Source organism: Poecile atricapillus, chromosome 7 (genome assembly GCF_030490865.1).
Source record: "Poecile atricapillus isolate bPoeAtr1 chromosome 7, bPoeAtr1.hap1, whole genome shotgun sequence".
Classification (NCBI taxonomy): domain Eukaryota; kingdom Metazoa; phylum Chordata; class Aves; order Passeriformes; family Paridae; genus Poecile; species Poecile atricapillus.
Window position 1 is genome coordinate 6,923,491 of NC_081255.1, and position 25,595 is coordinate 6,949,085.

General features: G+C 46.7%; 1 long non-coding RNA gene across 1 annotated transcript in view; it reads right to left on the bottom strand.

The window, feature by feature from the left end:
- Positions 1-821: 821 nt before the first annotated feature.
- Positions 822-25,595, bottom strand: part of LOC131581163 (uncharacterized) — a 40,879-nt gene continuing 16,105 nt past the window's right edge. Inside the window, exons 2-3 of the long non-coding RNA XR_009278019.1 lie at positions 1,533-1,670; positions 822-1,123 (exon numbers count right to left, since the gene is read on the bottom strand). This is a non-coding gene — a long non-coding RNA (uncharacterized LOC131581163). The remainder of the gene's footprint in view (positions 1,124-1,532; positions 1,671-25,595) is intronic.

Consider the following 25,595-nt stretch of genomic DNA (forward strand, 5'->3'; position numbering starts at 1 on the left):
CTGGGTATCATCCAACAGGCAGTTTCCCTGTTTGTCTTGTCTTGTGTCCCACATACCCTTGTTTACAGCAGGGAGCAGAAATGAGGATGAGGCAATGCCTGACCTCTCTCTCTCTCTCATCTCTGTTCCTTCCAGCCACCATCCTGGCCTCCTGTAGGAGACACCACAGCTCCATCCAGGCTGTCTCTGCCAGAGAGAAAAGGATTGTCCTTCCCTTTGTTCACCAGATGCTGAGTGTGGTCCCACTCCTCTCTCCAGCACAGAGAGGTGTGGTGACTCAGACCATGGGAAGGAAAAGAAACACTCACATGTTTCTGCACCTCTCTCCCCATTAGAAAACAAGGTAACAGCTCTTTCCACCAAAGAAATGCAAAGCATGTGATTCAGGCACATTTCCAAAGTTTTCTGTCTCTGCCAGCATAAAAAAGGAATATGTTTAGAACAAGTGAAGTTATTTGTTGCATCACATGATGCCCATACTTTAAAAGTACAGATGTTCCCTCCATGCTCCAAGGGGTGATTTGGAAGACAGAGGACTCAAAAACTCCTACTCTATCCAACCACAAGCACCTGGGCTGCTGTAGAGGGAGGGTTGCCATGGAAAGTTGAGGAAGGCAGCAGTGAGGTGGCTGGAGTATTCCCACCAATTATCATGAAGAATTTTGACTGCTCTGCTGTGTTTTCTGCAAGAGCCTAGCAACCACCTCTGAAATGTTTCTTACATGTCTGAGAAGCGTTAAGCAGGGTCACATGCAGAGAAAGCTGTGTGAGCAGGGAGGGCTAGGTCTCCAGACAAAGCCCTCTGGGCATGGACACCTCTTTTCCTGCTCCAGGAAACTCCTTCATGAGGTACAGGCAGTTGGATCACATGGACATCAGAGCAGGGTGAGGGAGGGAGTGACAGGCAGGGGACAGAGCCAGAGCAGCAAGAAGGAGAAGAGCTGAAGAGGAAACCAGAAGTCCCACACCTTCATGGGGCAGAACAGGGCAGCTTGTCATTGCTCAGTTCAGAGGTCCTGGGTGGAGAATCCACATCAATGGCAATCTCTTCTACACACAAGTGAACTTGTCCATAGGTTCATTTCAGATGCACTGCTTCCACCAGGATCCCTACTTCTCTGTCCTAATAAAACAGAAGGAACAAAGAGCTGCAAGATACCTTACACTGAGAAGTTGAGAGACCAAGAGGCCACAGCATCCTACCCTCCTCCAGTCCCAGAAGTAATGAAAAAGCAGATACTCCACATGTGCCATTCTGGCCTCTTCCACAAGAAGGGCACTACAAACTGACAAAGAACAGCTTCTGCCCATTCATTAAGTTCTTGGCATTAACCGATTTCTCTCCAACCAAGCCATAAAACCCAAAGCTGCATGCAAGGAGCATCCTAAAATATCCTTGTAAATCTCAGCCACCACACTCATTAATTACAACCCAGTGATAGTTCAGGCCATTAGTTCTGGCTGGTAACTTCATTTATTCCCACGTTAATGCTTGATGTCAGTGGTTATCTCATTACCACTCTATTACTTACCTACTTAATCCATCACTGCAACCCAGGCCAGAGGAGAGGAGCGGAGTCTGCCCTGCATCTGTCGGGAGATGATGCATCAAGTGCAGAGCACCCAAGAATCACAAACAAAGCACTTCTAATCTGCAGCTGAGGTTATCACTGTTAAGAGGAGGAAATGACACAGATGAGTGTTGTCAGGAACACAAACACATTCCCACATTGAAAAATTGTGGATATTGAGGATCGAGCTACCTATTAAATCAGAGCCAAAAGCTGTGGGAAAAATGGAAGCAATATTAGCAGTCATGTATAGAAATGACATCAGCTCTGCCCTCCTCCTCCTCGGACTCCCATTCCTCCAAGCCCCAGGTTAGTTTCAAACAGTTCCTGCCTGTTAAGCAGTTTGAAATGGAAAGTCAAAGTGTGAGCACTGGGAGCTGCTACCTGCTGAGTGCTCCAGGAAACACGCAGGCATTGCAGAGTCCATGAGCCCCGAGTGTCAGTGAAAATACACCTTAAATGTGTACAGATACAATAGTTCTTGGCATTCCCACACGTACCCAGCTGGAGTTCCTCTTGTGTGGTGAGCAGGCACTTCCAAAAATGTGCTTTATTGCATCTACTACACCCTTGCCTCCTGCTGATCCAGTCCCAGGGTTCTGACAAGGGTGTTTCAGCCTAGTGAGACCATCAGCCTTTCCCTGTCACATTCCCTCCTTCTTCTCCCAGATAGTCTTGCTGGAGACAGCATTTCAATCTTCCCCTGCTTGACACAGAAAAAGGCAAGCTGTTTTTATGTTACCCAGGCTGTGAAATCAAGATGTGAGCTGGGGAAAGGGTTGAGAGGGACATTTCCCTTGCAGCAGCACAGCTTCTCTTCAGAGCAAGCACAGCAATTGTGCTCCACCCCAATATGGTGCCCACACAACAATAGGGCAGGTGAATGGTTTTCACTGCTCCCAAATGACATGATATAGGACTGGAATCCTCTAAAGTGGGAGAAGTTGATGCCACCAAAAGCAAGGTAGAAAAAGAAGACACAGCTCCAAGATAATGTCAGTAGTTAAGTATCAATGATTTTCTCTGTGATCAGTAACCCCCCCAACCCCAGCTAACATATCTGTGCTGGCAAAAGCAGGCTCTGAATGGTGCTGTGCCAGAACAACTGACAGGGCAAGTCTGCGAGATGCCACAATCAGATGTAATTAAAACACCTTTGCTGCCCTGCTTTCCATTCTCTCAGCAACAAAATCCATTACAGAATGCAGTTAGAAAATGATTTAAAATGTCCCTGAAGCCAAGTTGTTGACACCAGTGTAGACAGATGGATTTTGATACACCCTTGATTAAACAGCCTTCTGCAAAAGGCAAAGAGGGCAGGAAGGGAGCTGGGTGATGAGCTCCAGGACCATCCTAGAAACAGGGGCTATTCCCCAGGGAAAGCAAGTGCTGCTGGAGGAGAAAGATGCCCAATCAACCAGCCAGAGGCTAAAACAGCCTCATCACCCTGGGTATCAGGCTGCAACCCTCTGCTCCAGTACCAGGCTCCTGTCCCTGTGCTTCCTGCTCAAAGTTGGGCTGGCAACACCACGTACATCACTTCTAGTCTCTGATGAAAGGATGCAGAGAAAACAAACAACAGAAAGCCTCACACAGTGCTCAGCCCCTAGCAGGGCCAGCAATACTTCCATTTCCCATGGAGTTACATATCCCAGTGGGATTCCCCAGGATGCAGTAGGGTACTCTTTCCAAGAACAGTTTTCCCCACAGATTCATGACATCTCTCTTCCTCATTCTCTCAGACACAGATGCTCTTGCACTGATAAGGATTGAACTCCTTTGACAAAGATAAAGTCTTCTCCCTGGCCATCTATTTCTATCAAGCTGGTAGGAGCTCGTTAACTTTAAGGTCTCTGGCACACAGAGCTGCAATCAGCCATCAGGGTGGAAAGTTATTAGGGGTGTGCAAAAAGGAGCCAAATCCACATTAACCCTCTTCTCTCAAGGAAAAAAGGTAAGAAGGAAGGGAGTTACAACTGAGCGTGGGCAGCTGGCCTGTCCAGCTCTTGGAGAGAAGAAATCCAGGTGGAACAGAGGGTTAAGCACAGCTCAGAGAACAACCTGAAGAGCCAGGGCTGAGATGAAACACCTCTTGAGCAAGCAGAGAGGCTCTGCAGGCCGGGATGCTGCAGACACAGGTGTGGGTTGTGGAGCTACACAAACTACTGACCACTGCTTACCAACCCCGTGTCATTCTGGCCTGCTCTGGTGGACAAATGCTCTGAAGCTGCTGTGACCTGGCAGCAAAGGTTTGCAGGCATGTCTCATGAAAAAAAAAGGGTTTTCCCATCAAATATTCCTCAGGCTTTGTGTACAAAGACGTTTGACCAAAGACTCCGGATCAGGAAGGAATTATAAATCAGAAAGTATGAGATACTCATATCCCCAGCTCCTGCAGCAATAAAGCCCCTGTTCATGCACAACATTAGTCTCTCATTACTAATGTACATCAGATGGCTCAAATTTCCCCTGCTCCCTCTCATGGCCTGAAAGAAACTGAAGCAAGCAGCAAGAACCTTCTTATTAAATAATAAGCATCTACCTTATTATTTCTCTGGAACTTGCCTGTGAGTGCCCTGTGCAAACCTGACACTTGGGAACCCTCAGCTGCTTTATTTTATAGGCAGTTTGACACTGAGGTGGCTTTTGGTCCCAGCTCTGCTCGATGCAGTGCTGGTTCATAAGCACAGTACCACTGATCCTCAGACCTGCAAACAGCTGAGGGGCTGCTGGGCTCCCTTCTGAGTCATCAGAAATTCAGCCTCGAGTTAACCAAGGCACAGCCCAAGCACTGCTGCTCCACCTTCCCTGCAGCCACTTAGCCTGGGTAAGGATAATCCTGTTTCCAGCAAGAAAGCAAGTGTCTGAAAAACATGTTCACCAGTGCATTTCAATTATCAACGTTTTTAAACACTGTTTCACACCCCATGAGAATACAGTCACACCTCAGACAGGGCTGCCTCTTCACAGGGTATCACAGCCACTTGGAAACCTTGTTTCTGCACCTGAGAAAGGTTGGGGATGAAGAACCTTTATCCTAAGGATGCCTTAAGCTAAGTCTCACATCTTTTAAAACACAGCGAGAAGGTCACATTTATCGCTTAGCAACTTTTCTCTCCCAAAAGTCATGGCCCAAAACTTGGCTGTGTGGGCACCTACACACAGAGCTGAAGGAGGGGCTGGTCCTTGCCTTGGTCTCTGACAGCTGAGCATTTTATTCCCCCTGCAAACAAAACACATCAGTTGAGTGCAGAAACCTTGTTTCTGCACCTGAGAAAGGTTGGGGATGAAGAACCTTTATCCTAAGGATGCCTTAAGCTAAGTCTCACATCTTTTAAAACACAGCGAGAAGGTCACATTTATCGCTTAGCAACTTTTCTCTCCCAAAAGTCATGGCCCAAAACTTGGCTGTGTGGGCACCTACACACAGAGCTGAAGGAGGGGCTGGTCCTTGCCTTGGTCTCTGACAGCTGAGCATTTTATTCCCCCTGCAAACAAAACACATCAGTTGAGTGCCACCAGGGAAGTCACAGGACCAGAGCAAATTCCCAGAAAAAGCCTTGGCAGTGTTCCTCCTTCTCTGTGGCTGCGAGTGAGATGGAGTAATGGAGCACGACACATGGAGCAACAGAAGCTGAACTACACACGTGTTACTGCAAGGAAAATGAACAATATTAGAGGGGAGGGGGGAGGGAAAGGCACTTGCTAACAAGTATTTATTAAAAGACAATCTTATCCTCATCTGACCCTCACTGCGATTAAAGCAAACGGGACAGACTGGCATCACTGCTGGCACTGACCATCCATGTACAGAATTGCCCAGGAGGTCCCACAGCCACCCTGTCGCCCTCCCTCCAGCAATCCGAGATGTGTCACTTTACGTCACCTCCCTCCCCTCTCTCCCCGTGGCAGGGAGGTTGGAAGTAGATGATCTTTAAGGTCCCTCCCAACCCAAACCACTCGAGGATTCTGTGACTATTTTAAGGCCACTCAGCCCCACGCTCCAGGCTCCCAGAGTCCTCTGACACAGTCAAAGCATCTTCCAGCCTCAGACCAGCCAGCTCTCCATGTGTTTTGCTCACTGTGGCCTGTCAAAAGGACACTCAAGTCCTGCAACACCCATAGATCTCCTTCCACCCACGTCTTCTATAGAGATCACCAAGGGATGAGCTCCCTTCCCATTCCAGCAAGCTCCATAAAGAGGAGGGAAAAAATCTGCTGACTTCAGTGGGATTTGGGGGCTTCAAAAACCAACAAGTTTAGGACTCCAATGTGCCTGCCCTACTAATAACTACAGCACTTCTCAGGAGCACAGGGAATCATGGTTTGGGTTGGAAGGGACCTTAAAGATCATCTAGTTTCAAGCCCATGGCATGGGGCAGGGACACTTCCCATTAGACCAGGGTTCTGAGACCATAAGCATAAGAAATCTTGGGAAATCTAGACACGTGCCAAATGGTTGGACAGACTCCTGAAATGGCTCAGCAAGCAATGAGCTTGGTGCAGTGTCCCCATCAGTCACTGGCTATCAAACCTAATCCCATGGCACGATAACATTCCTTGAATATGCTTTACATTTAAAAACTAATGAAGAACCAGGGTGAAAAAAATGCTGTGATGGAAGGGAAGAGTTGAAATTCAACCCCTGTAAGAAGCCCTAAAGACAAAAGCACATTTCACATTCTGCAATCTGTAAGAGAGTTGATTTTCTGTTCCTCAGCTTCAATCACCTCTTTGCTAGTGAGATTTGGCACTAGCCCAGGTCTCCTGAGGAAGCAGAGGCAAGGATTTTCCGAAGGATTTGTCACCCACATCTCCTCCCGCAACGCTTCCTTGGGGGTTTTTTAATGAGCAAGGCCCTCCTTTGAAAAAAAAATCTGCCTTTAAAAGATGAAGCCATGCCCATGAGAAACCCCAGGGCAATATTTCTACCTCAACCCCAGCTCCAAGCCCCCTGCTTGCCTCCAAGCTCTGCCGCCCTCCACCTGCTTAAGGAGGATGTTTTCATTATTGTTCAATTTGCAGTGAGTTTAGCTTAACGTCCTTCATTGGATTATTTTTATATTTGATGTCCTCTCCTCTCCTCCTCTTCTTTTTATAGACTGGTAATCCAAGTCCCTTGGCAAGGCTGAGTAATCTTGATCAGATTTTAATCAAAGTAAGCCAGATCCTCAGCTGCCAGTATTGATGCATCTGCCTTTAAATATTTGAACGATGCTGATTTACCCCAGCGAGGCGCAGGCCCCATCCATTCAGGAAATTTAAATTCCTTCCTAGGCATCAAGCTAAAACAACAAGACAGAACAAGCAACCTGCTGTGAAGGGGTTTTAGTTTATAAAACCAATACCCAGGATTTCAGAACTAAATGAAAATCTGAGATAATCCCTCCTCAAATCCAGCCTGGGAAAAGCACTCCGGACAGATAAGTATCAAGTAACTTCTTAAAACACACTTTTTCCTTTTGTAAAAGCTTTCATCAAGTCAGAGCCAAAGGGAAATTACCCACAAGGCCTCATTCCTTGACATGACCCAGAGAATTCATGTTTTCCACTCTTAGAAAATGTGTATTTTACCCAGGCAGGCTTCTCCAGGATGGGCCTGCTTCTGCTTTCTTCAGCAATGACCCTTGCACCACTGCCAAACCCCAAGCATCCAAAATCAGCATATTAGTTGGAAAATAATGAGATTTCTGGAATACAAAATATTGGCTCTGTTTCCCTCACCTTTAAAGATGATATCTGCCAGCTTCCCTCCACAGATTAGAAAGCAAAACAAAAAGCATTTAGATGAAAAAGTCTCATCTAATTGCCTGACTCCAGGAGATGAGTTTGAGGTAGAAACAGGGCCTGTCCCACTGAACTTGTCAGTATTTGGACTGCAAACAGTGCCCAAGTGGTGCCAGAAATAGATGATTGCCTCAAATACACTGCTAAAGGCAAGACAAGCCAGTTATCCTGATTTCCTTCCCCAGCTGGGGGTGAACTCCTGAGCAACAAGAGGGATTTCGCAGGTTCTCTGGTTATTTCCACTGAGACAGGTGTTACACAAGCATCACCTGAGGAGCTGTAACTCCAGACCCTCACAATACATCTGCATTTCCATCCCTACTGCTAGAAAGCTGTAAGGTCTCCAGGGTGTGTCAGATCCATGCTCTGTTTTAGACCCAGGAGAACAGGAGGAAATCAACTCAAGGATCTCAGTCCCTCCTTCCCTAAGGAGGTTGAAAGCTCCTACTCAGCTTTTCCAGCTGTTGGCTGGACCCACCCTTCCTTCCACCTCCAGCCAGGTTGGCCTACAAACAACCATATCAAATAATCTCTTGTTCATGACTCTTACTTGCCATCCTGCTTCACAACTAATGCCTCAGCTTTGCTCTCCACACCCCAAAGCCAAGAAGGAGGGACAAAACCAGTGAGGAGCAGCTGAGGGAGCTGGGGTTGTTTAACCAGAATAAAAAGAGCTCCAGGGGGATTTTCTCACTCTCCACAATTCCATGACTGGAGGCTGTAGCCAGGTAGGGTCAAGCTTTGACCCTAGGGAATAAAGATGGGACAAGAGGAAGCAGCCTCAAGCTGTGCCAAGGGAGGTGTAGATTGGATATTAGGAGAAAGTTCTTCACTGGAAGGGTGTCCAAGCACTGGAACAAGCAAACCTGGAAAGTGGTGGAATCATGATTCCTAGAAGTATTAAAAAAACCTGTGGATGTGGCACCTGGGGGCATAGTTTGGTCCACAAGACACCTGGGGGCTTTGTACTGCTGGGTTGGCAGCTGGACTTGATGATCTAAGAGGTCTTTTCCAACATAACAAATTCTGTTGGTTTATCATCATCCTCATGCAAGAGCCCAGCTCGTGAACTGCACTTGGATCCATACCATGTCCTCCATGCAAGTCCAGAGAAACCAGTGACCATTCAACTGAGCAAATACTACGGGATTAGATGCTGCCCTGTGAGAGACAAAGCCATGGGACAGCAGCCTTAAGATATTATTACTCATTAAGGGGACCAAAAATGAGCTGGGCCTTAAAAAACCGTGAAGTCTGCTGATGGTTGTAGGGGGAAATTACAAAAAAGCAGCGCTAGGGATGAGGCAAAACCAAGGGATTTGTTTCTTTCCCCATGGCTCCTCCATGGTTCTGTGAGGAGAAGAGCGCTCCAGGAGACACAACTCCACCAATTTCACCATTATCAGGCACATCAAACCAGCCTGTGAATAGTCTCATGAAGGAAAGTACACAGAGGAGCATCTGCAGGGGGGTTAATGAGCTCCAGCTCCTGCAAGCAGCAGGCATCTTTTGTCCTTTCACATTAGCTCACCCGAGCATCCCTGATCCGAGACACAGGTTCCTACAGCAGATGGCCTTGTAAGTGTCTGTGTGTGGTGACAAGGAGACCACCACAGGTGGCCCAGACAGCAACCAAAGCACTTCACCCCACTAGCCCCAAAACAGGTTCAAGGTCATGCCAAGGGCAACCAGGATCAGAGCACAGAGAAGATGTCATGTGCAAGTAGTGCAAGTTACCCTCGTGTGCCTTTGCACTGTTAAAGACTCGGCTGGAACGTGTTGTCCAGTTTGGGATGCTGATCTTCCAGACGGTGTGAACAATTGGAGACAGTCCAAGAGAGACAGACAACAGTGACTGGAAATCTATAGGAGACAGTTGGCAAGGAGGGGTGGAAAGCATTTGTGATGCTCAGTCTAGAGAGGATGGAGACATGGTTACAATCTTCAGACAAACAAAAAGAGAAGGAGGGGAAAAAAATAAAAATCATCCACCTTTTCCCATATATGGAAAGGACAAGAAGTCCTGAGCTAAATTTAAAACAAGGAACCTTTCAGTCAAATATTAAGGTAAATTTTCCAAGTGCACTGACAGCAAAAGCACTAGACAGTTGTCAGAATTCCATTGCTTTCCTCCAACATCCACTGTTAAATTAAACCCTTTGGGCTACACTGCAGAAGACCCCATAACTCAGCCACGAGGCAGTCAGGAGAGTTACGAGCTCATTCTGCACTGTGACATGGGGAATGGATAGTCCAACGCCAGTGAAAAAGAAATTAATTTCTAGCCCATCATAAAAAACACCAAAAAAAACAAAAAGCCACACAGCAGCTGCTGCTTAGAGGGACCTTTAAAAACCCTCCCATATGAAAAGGCCAGTGAGAGAGGGAGGGGGTGCAGCAGCTTCCAGGGCTGGCAGGAGCTGGTAAATTGAGAGGAAAAATCCACTGGGCCTGTTAAGCATGGTGGGAAACAGAAGAGAAGAGGAGAGCAAAAAAACCCACCTGCTCTCTGTGAGGTGACAGACACCACACACTGCTCTGCTGTGCCACTGGTAAGAGGGGCTTGGGCCCTCACAGAACCTTCCAGAGCTTGGGATGCTCTCTCCTCCAGCACACACAACCCTCACTCTGAGCTGGTGGCTCCATCCTTAACGTGTCTCCAGGTCAGGCCATTTCCATGCTGGAGCTCAGGACTGAGCCCCCAGGCTGGCTCTAGCCCCTGATGGATGCCAGGGTAAGGCAGGAATATGTGGCTGGGTGTTCTCAGCAAACAGAGGAGGAAGAGTTTTGGGACGTCCTTGTTTTTGTCCATGTCCAACTAAATAAAAAAATACATACATTTATACATATTCAACCAAATAAATCTCAAGTAAAGAGACTTTTCAAGCTTGAGGCCAAGCTGGGTACCCTCAAATTCTTCTGAACTTTACTTGGAACATGGGAAGGAGTCAAGGATTTGCACCACCCTCCTTGGATTTGGGTCTTAGCTGCCTGATGATCTCTTGTGTGAGTCAAAAATACTCATTTTTCTGTCTGCCTCATCATGGGTCTGTCCTATTCCCAGCCAGATACACTGGCTGGAGCCAACTCCTGCATCATATCTTCAAATTCATCCAAGCCAAAACTTCTTGTGCTCTATGGTCCAAATCTCCCTGAAATTCAGCTCTTCGTGTATTTTTCGTTGGATCTGGAATCCAACAAACTGAGAGATGCTTGGAGAAAACAAACTCTAGCTAATTGCTTTAGTAGTCATCAGAAAACATAGAATGATGCAGATCCATGATAAAACATGGATCTCATGGAGAGTCCCCTAGTGATGTGAGGTTTCACTGCAGATAGAGCCATTCCAGAATGACAGACCTGAATTTCAAAGCCATAAAAATTCCTCCTGAGTTTCTCCTCCCACAATGACTTGTGCTTGTGTGAGGCTTGGCTCAGACCATCCCACTCACTGTATTTTCAAGATTAAATGCAGTCAGACTCAGCTCACATGAGAAGAAACTTCTGGACCTCTTCCACCACTCTTTTTCTTGTGTGGAGCACAGAGACACCCGGAGACATGTTTGCAGTGAACCATTATCATCTGCACTCTGCATCCTGCTTTGTTTATAGAGACTTTGTGGAGATTTGTGGGCCTGGTGATGAATTATAGGGAGGAAGACAAACATATTTTACTGTTCCAGGCAAGGAGTGCTGGAATCCTGCGGACATCTGGAGGAATTATTTGCAGAAAATTAACACTGTTTGTCATTTGCATGATGAACTTCTGGATCTCAAATGAATGATGGGAAGAAACCAGTGGGAGATGCTCATTATGCCTGATGGAGTGAAGCCCCTTGACATGATGCTAAGGTCGCCATGATCTATGGACCTGCTGACTGACAACTCCGAGGGCTCTGGAATTGAACACACAATCTAACTGGGGGCGTAAGCGATCTGCCACATTAAACGCCGAGGCGTTAATAATTGTTGCTTTGCCTTTGATTGCCGGAGTTTCGGATGCGCTCGCACTGGCTGTCTCACAGGGCACGCACCTTAACTCCTTACTGACTAATTCCAGAGGACACAAAAAGCTAACACACCTGCAGGTATGCAGGCAGACTCACAGATTAAAACTTCCAGGCTTTCTTGTTTCTCTCTTGATGTGCCTTAGGGGATCGTGCTCTCAGCAGCTCCCTGACAGATTCCCCACCTCTGCCTCGGTAGCAGTTACAAATCCCAGGTGGGGGCAGATGATGTGCCATCACCAGCCCTGCACTCAAATTCACAGCATGGCATAGAAGTCCTCAAAGTTTTCTCAATACTCCAGTGCAGCACACCCCATCCTTCTGTATGTTAGTGTTTGCTGCTTGGGAGCTATCTTCATTTTCCCTGCAGCTCTAACATGCCAGGGAGGAGCTCTTGGAGAGCTGGGAGCACTGCTTCCTAACAGGGTGGCAGGGACCCAGAAGAACCAAGCCTGAGAAATGTCATCTCACCTAGGACATGGTGTCTCAGCAACTCAGCTTTTGCCTTTGAAAACATGAAATATTCTATGATCTGTTCCTGAGTTGTTGTTTGTAAGCCTTCTGAGGGTTTCCCAAAGTAGGGGATGAGTTCCCCTCTGCTTCCCAAGGAAAGTTGGGGTGCAGAAGGGATGGGAGGTCTCTCCAGGGGAGCAGAGTGGATGCATTAGCTGTAGCAGCCTTATTAAAGGAGAGGCAAGGAAAGCAGAGGGCACCTGGGCTCAGATTAAATTCAGTCTCAAGTACTTTTGTAAGCTTCCCTAAATTCATTTCCCAGTGCTTTCACCCCTGTCTCTAAGCAGAGAGAGCAGCATGCCCCTTCCTCACAGGGTGCTGGGAAGATGAATTCACAAACATTTTTGAGAAAAGAAAGCAGAAGAATATCTAATTGATGGAAGACATAATGAAAACCCCAAATGTTTTGGGCACCAGGACCACCCTGCAATTGTTACACGATGAGGAAAGCAAGGGAAGCCCTCTGCTGCTGAATGCAGCTTCCCTGAGAGCACAAGAGGGCAGTGATCTGAGGAGGAACAGCTACACTGACAGTGTTCTCTGTGCAAAGGTGCTGCCAAAATATGCTGACACCTTTTCTTCCATCAAACGAAGCGGCGCGCTGATTAACACGGGCAGAGAAATCCAGCCCTGTCCTTTCGGGAACACCTTGAGGCCACCATGTGATGAGCGAGGGGATGGGGCAATGAAGTTTGATTTCACCTGAGAGACATAGAATGAGTCAAGCATGAGCAAGCCATGGATTTGGGGCAGGCATGGGAGAGCCAGCCAGTACCCACCAGTGCTCTGGGAACAACTGCAGCTCAGGGTATGGCTCTGCTCCAAGCTCTGTCCCTCCTTAGTGGGACCGGAGCTGAGACAGGGAAGAAAAATGAGCATCTGAAAGTCCATATGAATAAGCTAATGCCGCAGGGCTGTCAGTCATGTGCTAATACCCTTAGCTAAAGAAACATATTGATCCTGATTGCCTGGAATTGCACTTGAAAAGGGCTGGGTGACATTTCCAAGGAGACACGAGCTACTTTCAAGTCAATTAGCGGCATTGGAGGATTCATGCTGAGGGGACGCACTCACCTCTGAGGAATGCCAGGAGAGAATGAGAATTGAATTAAGCCTTTTCATACACCAAGAAACAAATCCTTTAATGGCCTGTAACAGCTGACAGGACACCCAGGGTCGCCAAAAGCATGCTGGCAGCAGCTAGGTGAGGAAGTTTCCCCCTGATGAAGCTGAGGACTGCAGAGCAGCTGAATCATTGCGACAGGCCCAGGAGGGCATGCACAGCTCCACAGGGTAATCCTCTAAACAAGGGAACACAGGGAAGCAAAGTTTAAGTTCCATGTCAACAATGCATGTAAAGCTCTTCATTCCTCTCCAGGTACCTGATCTCCCTTGGGGCTCAATGGGAATGTCACAGCCAACACATCTGATGTACCACTGAGCAGCATGACCCTCGTGGAACAGGCACTTAAATGAAGGCCTTCCCAAAAATATTCCTTACTCCTATGGATCCCAAAGCCTTCTTCAGCGCCTAGGACTCCAGGCAGGTTTGAAACCACCCCAGCAAATGGAAAGGCAGAGAAATTAGTGCAACTCTGCAATCCCTCTGTTTTTTCTATTTGCGGGTGCTCTGACCCATATTTAGTTTCCATGGTTCCTTTTATGTTTCTATAAACATGAGGCTTGTACCTGAATTCAAGGCTTTCTGGACAGCTTTACAGAAATGATTTCCTACTCTCTCACAGCAACTGCAGTCATTCTGTCTCACAAGCCAGGGAGCAAAACCCTTCGATCCCTTCGATGCAGGAGGGAGTGAAAGACTTCCAATCCACCTGCAGGGTGAAAGTGACCCCACCAGCTACAGACTGGCTGAGGCCTCAAGCACTGAACAGCTCCCTGCAGTATTTGAATCTTCCTGAGTATGGCACAGGAAAATGAAAACACCCAGAGAAGTGATCCCACATATTTTCTCCAGCCTCATTTCTGCAACCCCTCAGACACTGTGGGTTTCCCTGTGACAGAATCTCTCAGCCATGAGCCCAAAGCCATCTTCAACATAGCAGTGACATCCAGAGACCTCAGAAAAGCCACCATGTTCTTTTGAGTGTTGCCACAGCCCAGGGAAAGCTGCCTGTTGTCCCCACCTTCCAAGGACAATTAGTTCAGCTAAGCATAAAAGTCCAGTCGTGTCCTCAGGCCCATCCTCATCCACACAGGTACACCAGGGGTGCTGCACTAAGAGATCTAATGGGGCTAATCCTTCCACACTGCAGCAGCACAAGTTTAATTTTGACATTTTTATCCATCTTCACCATGAAGCAGGTTTTCCAAGTCCAGCACAAGCCAAGATCTTTTTGGTGCTCCCCTGGCTTTCCCCCCATCCCCTCTGCTACACTCCTAAACTGAATGATAGAGACAGACAGCTCCAGTCCCAAAGGAATTCATATGGAAGTTGCTCTTCTCAAGTCAGCTGAAGAGAAGAGACTGTGTTAATAAACCTACAGGCTTCAAGCAGAATAAATGTATCTCCTAACAGCCCCTGCAGACAGGAGGAGGCCTGGGAAATGGATCCTCCCATGGGTTTGCCACGGAGTGTCCCTTGAGTTTTTAACCAAGCATTTTCTCATCCGAGTTTCTTATATGCCAGTGATTTTCCAGAGAGAAAATGAAACCAGAATTCTGACACATCTGAAGAGTCCTGCAGAGGCAGAGCCCCAGTTCTTTTGGTGACATCTCAGACCACAAACATCTATCCAAAGCACAACCAAAAAGCTTAACAAACTAATTTTTTTCACTAGAACAACAGAGTTCAGGGTGTCAGGCTCATTTTGCAAGGGCTGCTAGGAGCCTGGATCTCAGTTAAAGCTACCAGGGCTCAAAATAGCCTTTTGCAGTATTTGCAGCCTGTAACATAAAGCATGGGTCATATTACTGAAAGCACCTGAGAAACACAAATGGCTGAGGCTCAACTTCAAAGTGACCCTTGCTTCAACATCCACTCCTTTTTTTTTCTCTGGATGGAATATGGTTAAAAGCAACACATAACTACCATTTAATACTGAAGAAGTCGGTCAGACCACACTGATGCTTACAGGCAGAGAGCTGATGCACACAAATGACTTTTCCAAAGCTATACGGTAAATCCAAAACAAAACTGAGACTTAACCTCAGGTCTTCCAAACCCCTCCTTTTCCCCCCAAACCATTGCACTTTGCTTTTTGCTTGCTAATGAAAGCCAGCTGAAGGGATATGGTGTGGCTGCACGGACACACTCAGCAACCAGGGCTCCAGTGAGGAGTACAACCGAGAGAGAGAATCCATTCCCTCTGTGAGATGGGAAGAAAGCAGAGGGGCACAGCAGGGTGCTCCTGACAAGATGGGAAGGAAAGCAAAGGGGAGATTTTTTTGTCTTAACTGTGAAGAGATGTCTGCATTTCCTTTATTAACAGCAAGACTCAGCCCTAGCTAGAGAACAGCAGGAGAGGCTGAAAAACGGGGTCTTTTCAAACCACTATTTCTCTATAAATATCACGCATGAGCTGCTTCCCATGAAAGCAGCCCATTACATTTCTGGGGTGCTCTTGTCCAGCCATAAAGGAAGCCAAACTCATTAAATAAACTTCTGTGTGTTTCAAACCAAGCAACATCATTTCGCCAGCCACCAGCAGCCCAGAAAACCCCACTAAGGGACTAAACTATATAAGAAAGTCGAATTTGGTTGTCCCAGCATCTGTGGGGGTTCTCACTTCCAGGTCTGAAGGATCACAATCTTATCTGTATGGAGATGCCACCATATGTGCTGGCCTATTTGATTATGTTTTAACAAAAAAGAGAAGTAGCTCCCTGCAGTGCAGAGCACCACATGCAGGAAGGGCTGACCCAACACCCTCAGCCCCAGAAAGGAGTCTGCCACGATACTGGTAGGGTCACGGATGCCTTAGGATCCGTGAGGAATGGGGACAGACAGAGGTCCCAGAGGAGGATGTGTTTGACAGGCAGGGTGATGAGCTGCTGGGTTAAAGGGTAGGTGGAAGGGGGAATGACCAGGTGTCCAAGGAAGCTGGAGGGATGGGAAAAGGGGAAGCCTTCCATCAAGTCTTAATGCTGTTTGTTCTGGCCCTAGCTGCCATTACGGATTTTTTCTGACCTTGGCAAAGATAATGCAAAATCCAACCCAGTATGAAGTTAGAGGAGGACTCAGGTAATTTTTTTTCACAGCCAGCTTGAATTCTCATCAAACCCCAGTTCACTCCAGCAATGCCTATCGCAGGAGCCTCAGTGAATCCAACAGCCCCAGGAGCCCACACCCCTGCACTAGGAAAGCACTTTAAATACAAACACACAGAGCCCAGGGGGAGATCTTCCCTCTACCTTCTCATATCTAGACCTGAGGGCTCAGCTGTGTCTTCTTACATAGATATTTTTCTATGGAGGCAGAGGAATTAAGCTTTATTAAAATAAGGGCTGTGATTCTCTCTGTCACATGCACCCACGACACAGGAGTTCAACGTGACATGTATCACCAGGAGGGCTACCAGCAAAATTGCAAGAACCAGGAACCAGAAGACCCGGGTTCAGGCCAGAGGCAAAGAAAAGACACAACGTGATGAGGGGCTGAGGATCTCGTATTGCTCTCACGTGTGTCCTCGGGTCAGGTGGGGAGCACAGACAGTGAGACAAGGCAGTAATGAAACAATGCTGATCCTGCTTCCTTTGCCCTGTGCCATTCATACTCTAAGGCTGTTAGAGCTGCAGCCACGTGCTCCCCACACAGCCACAGAGAGAGAGAGGATTTAATTCTCTCTAAAGCTAAATCTCTAATCCAAAAACCTATGGATAAAAAACAGGGCTGGTAAAGGAAACCATGACCAGCTTTCACCACCCAAAAAAAGTCTGCACAACTGCCTGGGTGCCAATAGGACAGAGATAACGATATTGAAGTGAATAAAATCAATTGTTCTGTAAGAGCTTTCTGGGACCATTAGTTAATTAAGTTGCCAACAGATAAAGGTCTATATAAAAAGCTCTGATCACCTTCAGCACCCAAGATTAAAGAGGACTGGTGTCCACCCCCTGCCTACCTTTGCAAAATCCCAAACTGTTCTCTGGCTGCTCTCTTTCACAGAGCAGCAGGAGTTAAAAAACCAAGCCACACTTCTGCAAAGGCAAAGGCACTGCCAAGCACAGGAACACCAGGGAGAAGGCAAGCAGGCGGCTTGCAAGCTGCCCAGCTTTATTATTTCTTGAAACAAAGACATCTCTTAGTGCAAATGTTTTTCAAGAGGTTCAAGAGATGCAGTAACTGTCATGAGTCTGTTTCAGACACATCCACCCTCCTTTTGGGACCATCACTTGGGAGAGGATGAGCAACTTTTTGCTTTGCCCATCCCAGCTGTTCCTGGCCCCACTGCCCATGGCCTCCCACCATGGCAACGAAACATGATCAGCACTATTTCACTGCTGCCTAATTCCACCTCCACACACCCACACTGGAACTAGATGTCCCTTCCAACCCAGACTATTCTAGGATTCTATGATCCCCAGCCTGCCAAAAGCCGCATCCCAGCTTTTCCCTTAAATGTTGAATCGGCCTCATTCTCCCCCAAGGAACAGTGAACCTACCCAATCCTTGCTGTGCTCCAGTGGTCTCAGCAGAGTTAAAATCAGCCAGGGTCTTTTGAGGAAGTGCTCCCCTCCATAAGGTGAACTGAAAATGAAAAGGGGATTTGGAAGCCCAAGAACAGATGGGAACAAAGGAGGACTGTTCTATAAAGATCTTCAATAACAGTGTATTCTTACAAAAAACACAGAGCATCATGAGGCTTGGCAAACAGGAAAGTCAGCCTCCAATTACCTTTTTAAACACCCCTGAAGAAGCTCCAGGACAAAGCATTGCTATCCTCAAACCCTGCCTTTCCAGAAGCAACAGCTTCCTGGTGTACCTTTACCCTGCTGGGGACCCACAGAGTCCTTGTCACCACATTTCCACCCTCACATTTAAATCTCTCTGAGGAGCTGAAGCCAGAATTTAGTGGTTTACACACATCTGCTGAGATGGGGAGTATCATCTTTTCCTGGCTCCCCACGTGAATTACAGCCCCCTCTGGGCAGTGCAGAACTGCTTTTGAAGAGGAGCTAGAAACACTTCAGCACTTTCTGAGCAGATAAAAGGGGGAACTGTCAAATCCAGTAGTTCTGGAGAAGAGAGAGATTTCTGCTTCCCGACGGCTGTTTACAGCACCCGTGCAGCCTGGCTGGGGTATCATTAACCACATCCAGTTAACATTCATATCCCAGGAAATTCATACACCCCTTGCTGCCATCCAGGTTTTCTGAGGCTCTGATTCCCAACGTGCTCGAGTCAGAGCTGGACTCCGTTTTTCCAGCTAGTTGGAAGGCAGCTGCTGGAAAGGCTGGAAAGACAAGCTCTGGGGGGAGACATGGGCACATCACAGCACTTCCCTGAAACACAGCAGTGGGACAAGCTCCCAGTACATCACCACAGCATGACATGGATACGTGGCAGTATGACCCCTGGCAGGGTTGGTAGCACCACAAAGCCAGCAATGAAACCTTAGGACGCAGCACAGCATTTTACCCTTTGTTTATCCCAATCTCCCAAGGCCTTCCAGCAACGCACAGCTCAGGAACAGCTTTCATTACTTTGTTTAAACCCTTTCCAAACCCATTTAATCTTTAGCATCCACAGTATCCCATAGCAATGAGTTCCACAGTTTGCCTACACGGCATGGCAAGCAATTTCTCCTCTTGAAGCACCCCCAAAGTAATTTCACTGCAGATGCAGAAAGAGATGAAAAAGCAGGGGGCAGTCTGGAGGAGAAGAAATTAAACCGTCACAGCTTTAGGAAGAGCTGGCAAGGAAAGGTTAAACAAACTAGGTTCATTCAGCCTAGAAAAAAAAAAGGAGAAGACTAAGGCACAGAGGCATAACAATCTTCCAGTAGCTTGCAGGTTATTAAGACAGCAGTCGATTGTTCTCTGTGTTCAGTGGCAGAAGAAGAAATAATTTAACTTGGAGCAAAGAAAGCTTAAGTTTAGACATCTAAAAAAAAAAAAGATTAAAAACTTTCTCCCTAGAACAGATACAGGGAAGTTGCAGAATTTTTCACTGGAGACATCTAGGGAAAGGTTAAATAAACACCTGTGTGGAGGGGAAAGGTGTAATTGATCTTCCCTCAATGCCAACACACAGAGTACATTATCTACAGAGGCTCGTTCCAGCCCTCTGCGAGATCAACAACAAACTTTTTAACTGCTTTCTTCATGCATTTTTAATTGCATTTTAATTTTTGTCCTCATATAGCTTGAGACAAGTGTAAAAAACAAAGCCATGGCTATTATATCAGAAATTACACGCTTTCCATTCCTTCAATGTAATAAAAAGATGTAAAAGTTAGAACAGATATGTATTGAGCTATACAGTCACACCAATAAATATGTATGGGTGTCGCGTCCCCTTTTGCTTTGCCAAAAATAGTACCAAATTATGCCAACCAATGAAAAACCACGTTTCATTAGGAAATGAACTTTAAAATACAAGATTAAAACGTGGGTTTTAAATCAAGATTTCCTGCTTGTTGATTTAAATCATGATTAAAATGGGTGATTTAAATCAACGACCCTGAAGAAAGCAGGCCGCCTCCTCAAGTCTTTAGGATGATGGAGAAGACAGTGGTGCCCCAAAGACCAGTCAGGTAATTCCTGTTTCTACTGTTCCACGCTTTCTCCAGCTCAGCATTCCTACCATATCCATCTTCTCTGAAGAAAAAGCAATTTCCATCCCCAAGTCCCTTCCACTACCTGTCTCTGGAGCTTGAGCCTGCACAAATCTCTTGCCAAAGGAGCATCATCAAGAAATTTCAAGCTGACACAGAATCAGTCTCAAACAAACTTCTCTGCAGCAATTATAATCAGATCCTCCCTGGATGCAAATAGTGTTTCTGAGCGTGGGCTCCAATCAAAGCTTCTGAATAATTACGACAGGATTTTAAAGCCTGCCCTCAAGAACGAGAGGAATGTGGAATCAACATGCCTGCTTGAGGGGATGGAGGTACACACAGAAGGTGGGAGCTTCCTACCAGCAAGACATGGAGAAGAGAGTCCCAAAGACCTCATTACAAATGGATTTTGGATACCTCATCCCAGAGCTGGTCTAGAACATTAGGGTGCCACAAAAGATGGTGGCTCCACATTTTTGGAGAACACTCTGCTTTTGAGGTGGCCAGGTCTCATCTACAAAGTCATGGCATAGGCTCCACACAGAAGAAGTTTTCACAGAGCTCTGAAGAGAGCACCAGAGATCCTTTGGTTTTCAGATGACTCTGCCAAGACCACTGCCAGAGGTGCAAGACACTGGTGTTTCAGCATGGTCTCATCTGTCAGAACTAGGTGAACACCAGTTCCATTTCCCTGGGCCCATGGACACAGATGTGACTGCGAGAGGAAGGAGAATCCCTGGACAGGATACTTCCCAACTTTCCCTTTCCTCCAAATCAAAGGTTTACCTATGGTTCTGAAGATTCCCCAAATGAATCCCACTATTTTTAGTTTTTTACTTATTTATTTAACGGATCTGAAGTACTGAGGAACAATAAACCACCAAAAAACCTGAACTTCAGTTGTTGCAAAGCCAGAATTAACTCTGCAGTCAACACAGGAAGAGATCAGCCCACTGACCAACCTCCACAGGCCACATGGAGCCTCCCAGTGCCAGAACCTTTCCTTAGAGAAGAAGTGAAGAGAAGCACTCTGAGCAGAAAAACGAATTTTCCAGCAACAGTGAAATGGAGATAACTCAGTCAGGCTAAGATGACATCTCTGGGAATCACGAAGATCTTAACCCAACTAGTCTGTTCAGGAAGGAAATACCTCATGGGCATTTTAATGGTCTTGGTGCTGGCAATTTCAGTGCAACAGGAATAGGAGTGGAAAAATACATCAGCAAGGAAGGAAGTGGGAAGGAGAGATCAGGAAAAAAACAAAAGAAATAACCAGACCTCCAAGAGGGATTGGTCATCTCACAATCAACTTGAAATTTTCTCAGCTCCTACTGAGATTTCATCAGAAACAAAACAATTCCACCAAATGACTTTTCAGCAAAAATTCACCAAATGAAAAATCTAGGATTTCATTACCAGTATGAAAATTTCAATTTTCCTTGGTTTGGCTTTTAAAAATCAAAAATCAAAGATTTTTAATGTTTTGGGTTTTTTTCTTCTTATTCCTGACATTAAATGAAACAGAAAGAATGGCACCCAGGCAGGATTCACCTTCCCTTTCTCTTCCCAACTCTTCTCATTTGAGAAGACTTCCTTCTTCTTTAACCAAAATAAAAGAGTCTGTGGAAAAAAGCTACCTCATGCTAAAAGCTGCATCTGCAAAAAAGTGAAGGAAACTTTGAATCAAGGACAGAATAGGAATGAAAGACAACAAAAACACTACTAAAAATAAGTTTTAATCTCTCCATTAAGAAAAGTCTTTTTCCTGTTCAGTAAAATTGAACCCTTGGTGAGATTTTTTTCTGTGAATTGATTGTTGTATTGCTTTGTTAGGGCTTTTTTATCACTTTAATATATTCCATCTGCAGTAAGTTGAGCAGCACAAAAGGGCACTGGGCAAGTCAGACTTGAGATTTTCAGCTTTGGCTCAAAAGCCAAAATCTGTTGTTGATTGCTTGGGTAGGACAGCAGAGAGAGGCCAGAGTGAGCTTTAAAAACAAATTCAACACCTTCCACAGCCCGAGAGGCATCTCTTTCCATCTGCCATCTCAAGCAATTCTCCTTGCAGCATGAGAAGCAGTCCAAGACCTGAGCATATTTTGCAGATCCTCCCGTGATTTTGCAAACTCACCCCATGACAAGGGGAAGAGCCACCGTCTCATCTGCCTCTCCTTCTCCCAGCAAGCAAACTGACTGCCTGGCCCTAGATTCTGTCATTAGAGACAGGAGTCGTTAAGAATTCATGCCTGCTGCCAACACTGCATTTTTTGGAGAGGTCCTGCACTCAGGCAGAACTAATGAGCAGGCAAAGAAAGGGAAGAGCAGTTAAAGCAGAAAACACGCACACAAATACAGCCAAAATGAGAATGCAGACTTATCTGTAGGTCTTCTCCCCTCCGAGGTACTTCGGCAGCATCGCATAATGAAATGTTTACCCGGGGGAAGGGATGATTGTCATACCTGTGATAGGGATGGGGAGGCTGAGGGAGGAAGGATCTAAAGGTACCCAGGCACACAGGAGGGCTGTGTTGGAACTGGGGCTGGGTTTGAAAGCACCCAGCCTGACACATTCATTCAGCCGAGGAGATCACAAGGTGCAGGCAGTGCCTTCGGATGGCTCCGAAGGCTGCAAATTCTCAGCTGTAAAAATAGGCCAGATAATACCTGTCTGAAGGGGATTTATCCTGCTGTACGTGCAAAATGCTTTGCAGTCATTGGACAAAGGGTTTTATCAAAATACAGCCAGAGGCTGGATGAGATATTAGCCTCCCCCTCTTCCAGCTACTGCAAAAAAAAATAAAAAAATAATAATAATAATAAAAAAATCCTGCTGGTTTCTGGGAGCAGAAGGCAGCACTTCTTCCCGCATTTCTGTGTGGAACAGCCAGCTGTGGAGCATGTGCTTACCACTAATAACAACTTTAACTGCAATGGAAGAGCAGAGAGCTTAATCACATATAGAAATAGGACACGCAGAGATGGGATTCGCAGAGGGACAGGCTTCCTTCGCACCCACAGAGCAGTCTACATAAGGGAGGATGCTCTTCAATGTACACATCTCCATGTACAGCTTTGCTGAATTGTTGCTGCCAGAGAATCGTAACTAAAGCATTTTTCACTTCCATCTGTTTCTGTTGTAAGCCATAATGTTACAGCAGCATTTATTCCTTCTTCTCTTTCTCTTCCCCTGCCTGCTTTTTCCCCAAGCATCCAATTTTTTAGGCCTATAACCCTGAAAATGATGAAAGTCTCCCATTGATTTCAATTGGCTTTTGTTTAAGAGCTTGATAGCAGAGAGAAAAATTGAATGATCATTCATTGAACGAGACAGATTTGGCCCAGTTCCCCAGCTGGTGTAAATCAGCATGAGCACTCAGAACTCGGAGGCTCCCTGCTCTGTGCTGATGACTTAGTCCACTTCCGTGCACACCAGGAATTTTAATGATGCTGCCCTGCCCTGCCAGCACACAGACCCAGTGTGCAGCTTTTAATGCTGCTCAACAGCTCCAGCTCAGGACCATGATCCATGATCCACCTCACTCACCTTCAGGACAACCCGTGCCATGGGCTGGAAGTCAGCTCTGAAGCTGCCAGGCTGCTCCCATGGAGCACAAACCTTTTCACTGCCACCAAGTATCCCAGGCTACTGGATCATCACTCCCAGCAGAAGGTAGAGCATCCTGTTAATCCCTGTATTCAAACCAGGATGCACCTAATGTGTTCCACCCATACTCTAGACTGTGGGAATGGAAGGGTGGCACTTATCTATGAATTTACTTTGTCTCCCTTCCACTCCCTGCTCACCAGAAGGAATTAGCCCACCTGGGATGAGAGCAGGCAGCCTGTGCTGGCAGCAAGGTAAAAGGCACAGGGAGGTTTTGCAGCAGCATGTGCCTAAGGCAAGACAAGAGGCCAAGCACAAATCTAAAGCCATGCTGCTGCCAGAAATCCCCTGGAATTACCTTCCCCTCATGATGCAGATATTGGTTTTTTCCATTGCTCACCTGTAGGCCTGTCCAGCCTGAGTAAGGTGCTCCTGAGAAGGGCAGGAGAGGATATGGTGCACTACAGCACTGCCATCAGGGCTAACAGTAAGTTTAGGGTTTGAATAGTAGTGAGAAGGCAGGATACAGGGTCAAAGGTAGTCAAACCTCTGCCAAAATGTGTTTTTCCACGAGTTTTCACTTACCTAATTACAGACATACTACAAGAGACAGTCTGGAGGAGCAAGAACCATTTGTCTACAAGCCTCCAGCATTGATCAGCTGGATCCTTCTTTCCCTACAAAGGAGATTGCTACAGTAGTCCAGGAAAGGAAGAGGAAAGGCAAAGCAGAGAAATGAACACGAGGAAAACCTCTGGCTGGCAAGTCTCTTGCTCACCTTGATTAGTCGAGCAGGATATAGACATAAAATTACAATTGCTTCCTCCATTCCCCCCTGACCCCCCTCTTTGTGTGGGAAAGATGTTAAAACGTCAGGTTTGATTTATCCTGACACACTGACTGACTCACGGCAGCTACAAATCCTCCCCACCAAACCAACCTCCTCTACCTGCCACCAGGCTGCAGATGGCAGGGGGAGGAGGGGGGAAACACCATCTCCCCTTCTTGCTGTGCACATCAAACCAAATAACCTCTTCTTTCACCCACCTCCAAAAAGCAGACAATTTGTTCACGTAGCCTGACGCTGCTGCACAAGTGTGTTTTAAACAAGGCCACGCGATCTCTCCCTTTGCTTTGTGCCTGTCTGTGCTCATTTTTGTTGATGTAAGAATCTGGGGATATGCTGGAGCACACACGTTCAGCTCAATCTGACCACTGCCAACTGAATTACAGCTCAATTTCACCGGGGTGATTAGCTCCAAAAGCAGACAGGAGATGGCAGGGGGAAAAGTAAACGCCGACCTATCCTTGTGCAAACTTCCAAAGGAACAGCTAAAGTGTGTTTTGGATAGAAAAGCAAGAGAAAGCTCTAGGCAGGAGGGAAGGAAAAGGGGTGGATAAAAGGAGAGAGGGAAAGATCTAATAGAAGCGGATGCGGTGCAGTCTGGGATACAGCTCTGGCACGTCTCCAGAGGCCAAAGCAGTTCCTATAGGATGGAGGTTTTCTTTTAAAAATACTAATGGGCTGATTTGCAGAGCTGCCTGGCTCCCAGGTCTCCCACAGAAACTACTCCTCAAACATCATTAACATGTGTGCACTGCTGAGAAAGCCTTCCAAATATGACCCTGCAGCCTGACTGCAGCAGCTGACTCAAACAGCGCCCAAACAAGGGATGAAAAGGATGAGCCTCCCTTTGCCCAGGCACCACACACCACCCTCACAGGCTGGGGTTTGCTGTGGCACTGTCACAGCTCAGGGCTGGCACGAGATCCACATACCTGGCTCTGACCTCTCAAGGCCACTGCCTCAGCCCCATGGGACTGTGGTGCCCTCCACGCCCCCCAGGCCAGATGGTCCTGGTGGGAATTGTGATGTAGCCCAGCATCATCGCCCTTCTTCATCCATTCCTGAGGATGGGAAGTGCTGTCAGTCAAACCACATCCTCCAGCACTCGGCCTCTGAGACCCTGTGTCATGACAAGAGGACACAGCAGGCATAGGAACATGGCCACAGCCTTCCTAAGAGGAAAAGGGGGAAAGCAGATGAGGATATCTATAAATCTCTTCTTGCTGCAAAGCCTTTGATTACATTCAACATCCCCAGGGATCTGCATTCCATGGTGATCTAGTCCTGCTTCACATCTATTCATTCTCCTCTTTTGGACTCCACAGCAGCAAGTGATGATGGAATATACACATAATTATGCTTGTCAGGAGAATGAACATACCTTCTTTTTCTTTAAAATTTTTGCTTAATGAGTTCATGGGGTAATCCACATCACCAGATACAGCAAGCCATCTTACACCTCTCTGGACTGTACTTGGCTTGATCATCCCCCTCTCCCAGCTGCCTCTACTCAAACAACACATCTCA